This window comes from Anarrhichthys ocellatus, unplaced genomic scaffold (genome assembly GCF_004355925.1).
Source record: "Anarrhichthys ocellatus isolate YVR2014 unplaced genomic scaffold, GSC_Weel_1.0 scaffold21, whole genome shotgun sequence".
NCBI lineage: Eukaryota > Metazoa > Chordata > Actinopteri > Perciformes > Anarhichadidae > Anarrhichthys > Anarrhichthys ocellatus.
This window is the reverse complement of record NW_022280051.1, coordinates 2,107,446-2,118,436: the sequence shown is the minus strand read 5'-3', so window position 1 is coordinate 2,118,436 and position 10,991 is coordinate 2,107,446. Positions and strand designations below refer to the sequence as shown.

Sequence of the window (10,991 nt, the reverse complement as noted above, 5' to 3'; positions counted from 1 at the left end):
GGGGGGGGGAAGATGGCGGGTGAAAGCGAGAAGGGCGTGGGACAATCATGGCCGGCCCATCATCATTTGTCTTCACCTCCTTTTCTATCCTCTTTCACCGGTTGACACGGCAAATGGCAGAGCCAGCCCGTGTCACTCAAAAAGCCATTTCTGTCCTCCCAGACCCAGCCTGTGCTGACAGAGTGAGAGAATGAGGAAGAGGGGGAGAGAAAAAAAAAAAAAAGGGGGTGGCAAGGAAAAGAGCCGACAGGGGCATTTTTCAACATGGCTTTTTGTCAATTTCTGCGTGCTTGTCAAAATTAGAGAGGCAGTGCCCGGTTGCTAGGCCAGTTGTTAGGCAGGGGTTGAAGTTTGAGTGCGGGAAAAGTGGTGGAGACGAGCTACTGAAGAGGTGCTCCATGTTTCTATAAACTAGTAGTGATGAGTCGACATCGCAAACTGGAGGCTGCCAGGAGTCCTATAGACAGAAGGACATTGCAACTCCATCTAACCACATTTAGTCTCGTTCAAAAGGAGAAAAGAACAGATCCAGGAGTGTAGAAGTATACGCCTCCTAGTTTGAAGATTTGTCACTGTGAGGTATTCTAAGAGAGCATATTATAGCCCGGCAAAATGAATCCGTCATGTCAACAGGCAGTCAGAGATCATATAACCCTGTGACGAATCGTCCTATAATCATCCTTCCATTTTGGCAATCCAATTCAACCTTCCTGCAAGTTCAGTCACATAAATGGCAAACCGATGATCAACAAATGAGATTGCGGATTGAGATGGATGGTGTGTGGTTGCGTGTGAGAAAGATGGGAGGGGGGTGGGGCGGATTGAATCAAGTCATGCCTAGTTAGGAGTCGAGCAGGTAAGTCGGTTGCTGGATTGCAAATGCCAATTCAATGGCAAATATGATTTGCGCATTTTCTTTCCAGTCTGACTGCAATAGTTCCTGCCCATGTTTTTTTTTTAGGGACATGCTACATTACTGAACCACACTCTTGAACATACTAGACAAGTATCAGAAGATTCCCTGCGTTGCATTCGGCTTAAGAAAAGATCCATCTCTATGGAAAGGCAAGTTTTTTCTTTTCTATCCTTTATTGTTAATAGTTGGCATGAGCCTTCAACTCACAACACCTTCAGCTTGTTATCACTTTTTTTCTGTCACTTTGTTGCCATCATCCCATTCCTCTCGTTTTCTCCTTCGATTTGGGGGAAGGTAAACAAGCCCGGGCCTCCAAACACCTCCATAATGAGGAGACGAGGGAGAGAAATAGGGGCTAACACTTGTGGAAGGAGATTGAGAGGAAGAGAGAGAGAGAAGGGAAAGTAGAAAAGCAAGGGGTGGGAAGAGGAAGGCGGAGAAAACTCACATGAGGCCACAAGTGACGAAAGAGTGTTGAAGGCGCCATTTATTTATTTTTCCGGCCCCACAAGACTACGGAAACGCAGATGCTGTTAATCAGCGCGACCTCAGAGAGGACATGCACCGACTAGGAAATCAGCTCAGAGGTAGAGATGCAGGACAAACAATGAAAGAACCAGAAGTTTAATTTAGCTTTACATTCATCACACATAGGACGGCTGGGCTGTACGACCCAAAATTCATATCGAGGTATAATTGAAATTTCACACAGTCACAATATATATACACATTATTGTACTTAAATGTTCCCTCTATCGACAGGATTGAAATGCATTTTGTATCTCTGGGACACCAACGGAAACATAACGTGTGAACGTGATTCAAATCACTTCAAGTAAAAGCTTTTAAACTACACATATTACACCAGATTAATTTCCTATACAGCTGGGTTCACTGAGGATAAGGAGAGCAATGAGTGAGTCATGAATCAGTCAACAATGTCAGTATTGCAGGTTTTTCCCCCCTTTAAAAGCACCTTCAGGGCTGAGGCTTGTGTCAAAGCTGCAGCACAATTAACCGCTCCTTCCTTTTACTCGTGAAACACCTCGAGCAGGATTGTGAAGCGTGTGCGCAAAACATGGCTCATTCACAGCTTGACACGTTATAATGCGATCCAATACAATGGGAGCAGGATGCAGGAAGGCTGAGTCATTCGCCAACAAAAAGGGTATCGAACACTTCCTTAAGCCAAGTGATGTCACCAGTCACTAGGTTTGTCACAGTGTGCTGAAGGCATTTGTTGTCTTTTGCCATTTATAGTTCAGGTAAAAAGTTTCTCAAGCTACTGCAGTCCCCCATCTTTGGCAAGTACTGTCACTATGTGCGTGTTAAAACGTGCTCATGCGTCAGATAAAATCGGTTTAACAGACACACATCCACAGCAGGAACACACAAACGGCGTGCGATTGTTTCCCGATACATTTGGCTTAGAAAGCAGCCTCGTCTGGAGGAGAGCTTTTTTAAAACCACCAGGTGTGCGATGTGACAGTTGTGATCCAAACAGGATGGATAACGGTCACTTCAAAACAGGCAGCGGTGCGCACACACACACACACACACACTCTTCAAATTCAATTTCAACAATGTGGCCACAGGCGACGGCAGACTCCCCGCTACTATGGAGTAACAAGCCACAACAATCTGGTGGCCAGCTAAACACTCGACTTACTGCTTGAATACCCAACGAGGAACTAAAGCCACATGGCCAATACATGTCCAACGGCTGTTGTCTCGCGGTGCTTCTGCTGAATGAATGAGGCGAGTGCTCAATCGTTTCCTCGGAAGAACATTTGAACCAATGTGTCTCAGTGGTTTCATCAATTTTCAGACTTTTATTGCAGCGCACAGCTGAGCTATGAACAAATGGATGGCAGAACGGTGATAGGCAAAAAGAAACAAAACTAATTGCAGCTCTTGAAGAAGAGCGTCTAGACGGTGACGTCAGCAAAGCCAGTTTGTTAAACTAAAAACAGTCAAACTTTAGCTGCAATAGTAATCATCACGACTACAGATGCAAACTTTTTTTAAAGGTGACCTGCTGATTCCGAATTGTCCCTGTTTATTTCAACAGGTTGCTGAATGATCGGTGTATTTCTAATCATGGCCATTATGAGTAAGTATTACAGAGGCAAAAAACACACCCGCTGTATATCCAAATAATATCAGCACTATTTGGAAAAATGACCTCTCAACACAATCCCTCAATTTGGTTCCCCTATTGTTAGTTATTGTCCGGGCCACTTGAAATGAAAAATGAGCAAAACGAGCTCTGAAATACAGCGATAGGTTTGAAGTCAAAACTATAATTTCCCGCCGGATGTCAGACAATGAGTGTCAGGAAAAAGAAAGTGAAATCAATGCCCGCCTTGGGAAATTGCCAATGTCCAGCTACAGTGCAAGTGACTCAGACTGATGCCATCAGTGGCAGAGAGAATAGAGACAGAGTACCAGTGGGAGGACTGTAGTCAGTGGCCTGTCTGCAACATGGGAACAAAAGCACAAGAGACATAATGCAGATGAAACATATGGGTTGCACTTAATATAGCTGCTAAAAGAAGATGACAGCTTTGAATGCGTTGTGGAAATGCAGTGGAATTTGTCTACGTGTATTTCTAAAAAAGTCAGAGAGCCCTGTGGATGGCTTTGTGCCTCATTTAGCCCTTGGTATATCATGTCAAATGTAAACATTTCCCTGCATTATAAAACCACAGACATGCATCAGAGTATGAACACGTGACTGTGGGCAAACTCCAGATACGGGGGAGAGAGCAGAAACAATCTGACATTGGGGGAGAGTGCACGATGGTTATGAATCCATCGTGAGGACGATCTGCTGCTAACTGAGTTATTCTCTCGCACATTGGCATTTATATTCAGGCGCTTAAAATCCTGCCATCTTCGAGAAGTGAAGCATGGCCGAAAATGGGTTTTTATCATAAAATTGCATTTTCCTGTGAAAAGCACAACGCGCATAAGCCTGTCCGAACACTACTGGGAACACGGAGTATCAAAACTGCAGCCGATTGGCTTTTTTTTTTTTTGCGTTCTGCTCAGCAAAAAGGAAAAAAGTGCTAGCTCCCAAACAAATCACGCCTGTTCCATGCTGTGCGGATGTACCAGTAACCATTACATCGTCGTCATCAGAATGCAAAGCGTGTGAGCTCACAGCACATGCTTCGACACACAAACTCACGTCAGCCGGATGTCTACCCTCCGCCAGTCACTAATTTCCTCTCCCCTCTCCCACCATTGCTCAGGGCAGGCCGACAACACCGGTTTTAATCCCCAAAGCTACACTGAAGTGCTAACATGCAAAAGGGGATTATAGGCAAAGTACGACCGTGTGTGGAAGTGTGTCTCGGATTGGCCTGCATTGGCGAGCTTTCACACAACAGCTAGATATAGAATAAAGACACTTCCATGTCGCAGGCCAGGAGGTTTTTTCCCCCCCAATCTAGATCACTTCTACGACTTAATATTCAATATAGTCGCGGTACTGTCAGGTGTACGGCGCTGGCGCCGTGCCTCTCTTTCACCGACACCCCCGTTTCCCCTCTCGTGTCTTCACCCACACCGACACATGTCGGCGTACGTGGCGGTGCTTTGGAGAACTCGATCGACATCCTACCCTCAGCTGTCCTTAGTGACTGTAAGCGGACTGCCTCTGAGAGAATGGACTGCTGTGTTATTGACTTCAATTTAGAAAGTGCTGCATGCTGCTTCTCCCCCCTTCCTTCCTTTCATAGCCTGGGACCCTGCTGGCCCTCAGTTGCAGTCTACGATATCCGTGATTGGAAAAAAAACAACACATTTAAGCAAGGTCACAGGGCTAGGAGTTAAGGGGGGGGGGGTTTAGTTGACCCATATCCCCTTTCCTTAGCCTATACTTTGTGTCTCACATTACTTCCTACCTTCAATCCACTGTCGCCTAGCAATAATGTAGACATCCACTCGGGTGTCTGTTTCTCACCCTTCAGCCCTCCCTCTCCTGCACTGTCACCTGCCTGCTTGGCTGGACAGCTGCCGGAGTGTCGTATAGTCGGGAGTCTGCAGGTACGTCCGCGCCGAACATTTGACGCTGTGCTGGCTGCGCTCGTAGATTAGACACACTTAGCTTGGCTTTCCCAAATCCCCCGGTGTGTGGGGAGAGTGACGGAGGCAGAGAGACGGCGGATATTACACAGGAAAAAAATAACTGGCTGGGGAGGCGAGTACTCTCATTAGAGGAATGGACACACAAAAAAGCATCTCCAGTACATACACACGTACAAACTCCCACCGCTTCCCAAGTGAAATGTTGATGTCACAACAAAGACCCGTCACAACTTCTGCAAGTTTACTCGACTACAGTGCCCGTCTCCTTATTATGCTCACATTGGGGAGAAGACGGTTCCTTTGAACGCAGATGAGGTAGACCGGCAACTATCGGTTACGAAATCCAAATTGTAAGCATATTAGAAAAAAAACGCTCATATTAGAAAAAGCAGTTCTCAAAACGGTGTGGCGTCCACTAAAGATATCTGGGCACGCGGCAAAATACACAGCGAGATAGACGAAATGACTCACAAAACATGCGAGTGGAAGACAAAGATTGTTGGCGTGCACACACAGAACCTGTATCTGCTTGGACAGGTGGATTTGAAAAGATGAAAAGCCGTTTCATTCTTCTCTCCCATCCCTGGGTGTGTGTGTGCAGTAACGGGCCTCTCAGCGTGGCTAATCCTCCCCCTACATGGAGCGTGATGGAGATTCTGGGATTAACAGCTTCAGAGAAATAACACGGTTAAGAAGGTAATTGTGGCTGGGATTTTTAGGGAGGACATCTGAAGGTCAGACCATCATAGTGGGGGACGAAAGAAAGGTTGGCCACTTTGGAGTGTGACAAATGACCTGGGAGGAGGTCGAGTCAATGCACCGCTCCGGAGGTGGCATGGTGGTTAAAGATAGCCTAGCTAAGGAGATATGTAGTTAACAAGCAAACAGAGCGTTTTGTAGAGTTGTCATTGAATAAAGCCGACAGGAAAAGCTAGACAACAGCACCATTATCAAGGAAAGACAAGAACAAGCATTTGTTAGTATGCGCAATAGATCACAGTTCTGAATCCCATTTGATCCTATCAAAACTAAGTTAACCCGAGAGAAGTAGAGGCCATGGAAAAGCCCAAAATGGGACTAATGACACATGATGTCGCAGAGTAACAACTCACTAGTTAAGCATTTTGTTTTTGACCAAGCCAGGGGTACATGAAAGCAAAAGAAGGAAAGGGGAGGGGGGGCACTGGATGAAGACGGCATCTTTGCGCTGAAGGAGCTAAAAGTCGAGAAGATTTAGCTGCTCTCTCAGCGGTGAATTACTATGTTTTTACCTTCACATTGCTCCGAGGAAAGAGACATCCATTTCCTACGGCCTGGCAGTTGGCAAGGCAACATTGTGATGAACGCACATACAGGGATGCTCCATGAATCCCAATGAGGCCAGCTGACCAATGACGTGGCCAGGGCCCAACGTGGGGAGCATTAGCATATGCTGAGTTAAGTATAAATCACTATATCGCACGCTCGGCACAATGATATACAGTATACTGTATTCTCAATGAAAAATCCCATCCTTTAAAAATAAATGTGGGCGTAATTGGCGAAAGCGAGGTTTAAAACGTGAGTTTATCAGGCCAAATCCAAAATGTCCAAATAGGCATGAAGTATCTCCTCCTATCGAGATATCTTGGCTCATGCTGATTGGGTTAACAGTGCTAACCTAGTTGTATCTTTCTCCTGCTTCCAGCTAACACGGCGCTAGGGCTTATCCCCGCTCTGGCAGCCAGTATGAACACAGCTCGACATAATAAAGCCCATTAGTCTGGAGACAATGGCTGCTAGCGGAGCTCAAATACTAAAAAACACAGGATAAAAAAAACACTCATCTTTTAACTGTGTGCCTGCAGTTGCCTTGACCCGATACCGCCCTTTATTTGAGAGTGCGCACACTGTCACACGAACAAAAACATATGCTGTATGAGCAAAGACTATTAACTTGAGACTGCCTGCAAATGTTGGAGCAGAGGAACACTGTAAGAAGTAGAAATTAAGAGAAGGGGAGTGCGGGAAATAAAACAAAGGGGAGGACAGAGTTAGACAAAAAGGAGCGAAAGAGGGACACAACACAGCCAGAAAGAGTTGTAACAAAAATACAAAGGAGGAGGAGAGGGAAAGAAAAAACAAAGAAATGGGGCAAGGGACAAGTTGAGACTAGGGAGAGTTTAAGAAAAGACTAAAAAGAAAAACCGACAACTAGACATTGATTGAAATGAATGTCTAATGTAGGGCAATGCTGAAAATGTTATCAATATATGTATGAATATATATATGAAAATGAATATATGTACTGAGCGGCGGCCGAACAAGGTCAGTGAAAGCAGACGAGCAGGACTGAGCAGGTAACAGGATGAAAGGAAACAACCTGGGCATACGGAAGCCACTAATAAACCCTAGTGGCTATATAATCTCTTGATACGCTGGCATATGATTGGTGTGAGTGTATGTGTGCCAGCGTATGTGTGTGCGCGGCAGTGTGTGTGATGAGAAATGTGATAAACAGAAAAAAAAATCCCTACCGAGCAGTTTAAGCCTTTACTGGGACACCGATTGTGTGTGTGTGTGTGTGTGTGTGTGTGTGTGTGTGTGTGTGTGTGAGAGATACATAATCTCTTGCAGAATTAATTCCTGGAAATTGAAATGAAAATGGGAAAGGAAGTGTCTAGAAGCGGGTCGATTACCTCAAGGTCAGCATCGTAGAGATTTGGGGTGTGTGTGTGTTGCTGTGTGTACACATGTTTAAGTACGGTGGCCTGGAAGAATCGTTTGACGTTAACATTGCATCAGGGTGAACACTGATGGGCATTCGGCCACCGGGACATTACTGGACACTTAGAGGACACGCTCGCACATATGCAAAAAAAAAAAAAGAATGTAATAGCTCTCAAAGCACAAGACAAGCCCAAAAATAGTGTGCCTCCTGTCTCCTTGAAAACAAAATCTCTCTGTGTGTGTGTGTGTGTGTCTCACAAATGCACACAAACAGAAAAACCATATGTGGATCGCCGAAGGGCCTATACTGTAAATCCTTGATCCGGCATTGGCAATGACATTATCATTAGATCCATCATTCAACTGCACACTCCTAAACTCTGATCATCACTGCTGTTATGCTATATACTGCAGGGCCATTCATCCCAATGGAACTACCGACACACACACACACACACACACACACACACACACAAGCAGACCCAGGCTGCTGACCTACATGTGACTGGCCGCAGCCCAGATTCGCCAGCACTCACCCCAAGGGGATGGGCTCTGTAATATTTGCACATACCCCTCGAACACGCACCGAAGTAGGTCTTGCAGTACCCCATGTACCAGGCCAGAAGGGCACTGGGTGTAGTTCGGGGAGGGGGGGCTCTGTAAAGCCCTCGGTGAAAGACATGGGGTCGCACAGCAGGAGCATGTGGCTGGCGTGAAAGCGTGAAGGTCCCACATTTCTGACAGCTCATCAGGCCACGAGCAGTCAGTGAGTCCTGGAAGTGAGGCCCGACAACACTCTTCACGTCGAGCCAGTGTGTGCTTGTACTGGCAGAATTTAAACCTCGAAAGACACTCAAAGTTTATCCGTTTAGCCCGCGTTCAACATTTCTTTGCGTTGACCTGAATCCCCAAATCAGATTCAGCTCTGAACAAAAAAAAAAAAAAAAAAAAAAAAAAAAAAAAGGCCAGTAGTTTGGCGGCGAATGCTTTTCTGGTTTCCACCTCTTTGGCACTTTCAGGAATGCCATGCTGGACCTTGGGAAACCCTTCCTCTGATCACAGAGTTTGGCTGACCATCAAGCAATGTCGGCCATTCCGGGCCAGGATCAAACTATAAAGCGAACGGTTGACCACTTTTGGTCAACGGAGCATCACAGAGCTTGGCGGGCCATGACCCGGTGCTCCATCAGCAGTGAGAAAGCCGAGTGTCCACTGAGAAGAGGGGGAAAAAATAGAGAGAGAGAGAGAATGGAAAAGATGGGAACGAGAGAGAAATGGACGGGGCGAGAGCCAAGAGGAGAGAGCTGTCCCGACAGCGTTGGTCAGGTTACGGGTCAACGGATGATTTTTGGTGAGATGGTTGTCTGGGATGTACTGTGCTTGGGCAGGTAAAAACACTCATTCTGGGTCACTTGCTCATCAAATGGTGGCACACCACACCTACAGACACAGTACACAGTGCGCATGCACGCACACGCACACGCACACACTAAAGCTAGCAGTGCCAGTACGCGCACCGCTCTGCGTTGTGTCATCAATAAATCGCACAGAGAACAACAAGCCCTCATTTGCAGTTGGCTCAACCGACAACAGATCAATGAAATGTTGATATTTGAGCGGCGCATTTGTCGCACACCCTGCGTTAGTGTTGTAACCTGCTTACGAACGCCCGCTTGAATCTGCGCCTGCTCACGTTTCGGAGAGAACGCAGAGGTGCAGCACACCTCTGATGGCCGCGGTGCTAGGGAATTCCTGCGGTAAGGAAAGGAAATAGCCTTTCCGTCTTGACAAAGGAAACCCCCCCCCCCCCCCTACTCCTGGTGCTGCTACCTCACCATTGTCTTACACGTGCTTCATTGAAGCCCATTCGTATTCAACTGCAGTGAAGTTAAGGAGAAAGTGTGTGTATGTATAATATAGGAGTTGGCTCTATACTCCTGTGCCGGTGGGAATAACGTACTGCGCTACAGGCAGTGTGACCTTTTTGAGCTGGCATGCTCTCTCTCTCTCTTTCACACTCTTACTCTATAGCTCACACACACACACACACACACACACACACACGTGCAACTAGCAGCACTGTCACAGCTAGCTTTACCAAGCATCAATTCCCACACTGCTTTCTGGTTTTATGGACATGAGGCAGGTACAAATCATTGGCGGTAGAGGGGGTGATGGGACAGTAGGGTGCGTAGATTTTCGCCTCTTCTCCTGCGGCATGGAAGGTAAAGCACGTCTTGTTTTCTCCCGTTCGCCTTCCTGAACATGACCTTTATGGCTTCAGGAAGCACGCGGGAGTTTGTGCTCAAATTGAGGGTTAAGACACGGCCTGTTTAGAGTGCTCTAACAACCTGCAAAGGCATGCGTGGTGAAAGGATCACGCTGCACTTCCTTTCCGTCACAGCTCGAGTGTCTGTCTCTCTCTCTCTCTCTAATATACGGTGTTAATCAAGTAACCTAATCAGATTCTTAGAATCTAAACTATGAGTTCCATTGCACCGAGGAGATAGATCGAAAACAGATACGGCTTAAATCTCACTTAATGCCCTGACAACTTGTAGGAGATTGTATGTAAAGAGATGAAGCAGAGTGATGGATGAAGAGTGAGCAGTGAGAAGGACAGACAGTGAGGAGGGTGGAGTGGGTGGATGGGGGGAGTTAATGCACAAAACACACTGCATCAAACCAAAGCACTACTTCCAAGCAGGATGCGTCAGCAGTCCATTCATGTTGCTTTATTTTACACTGAAGAAAAAAAAAAAAAAAACTGAAAAAAGAGGAAGAGCGCAAAGGGAGGTAAAGAGAGTCAAAGTGAGAGAGAGAGAACAGAGACAGGAGGCGTCATGAGAGAGACAGGGAGGGAGAGGGAGAGAAACCGTGTCCCATCTGCCTGCTGTTGCCACCACAGCAATACTGGAAATATTTGCCAGACTTTGTTGGAATGGCTGAATTAGTGCCGGGGAGGAGTGGGTTAAAAATATGGTTGCTGTGGGGACGCCACTGTCCGTCTCTGCCTTTCGCTCGGACAGCCCGTCTATTCCTCTGAGCCACACAAAGCCCTCAGAAAGCCACAGAACAAGAGACTGTGAGCATTAACCAAAAAAAAAAAAAAGAAAAAAAAAAGGAGAACAGCAGGAGCAAACTGGTTTTTGAAGAGGTAGATCTCTAAAAAGGTCTGAGTGCTTTGAGCTCATCCAACTACCTCAGGACACTGCAGAGAGAGCAGGAGGGAGGCAGGGGGGGGGGGGGGGGGGGGGGGGGGGGGGGGGGG

General features: G+C 46.6%; 1 protein-coding gene across 1 annotated transcript in view; it reads right to left on the bottom strand.

Moving 5' to 3' along the window:
- The window catches only part of snd1 (staphylococcal nuclease and tudor domain containing 1), a 153,447-nt gene that overhangs the window by 74,296 nt on the left and 68,160 nt on the right, over window positions 1-10,991 (bottom strand). The gene's annotated exons all lie outside the window — the stretch shown is intronic.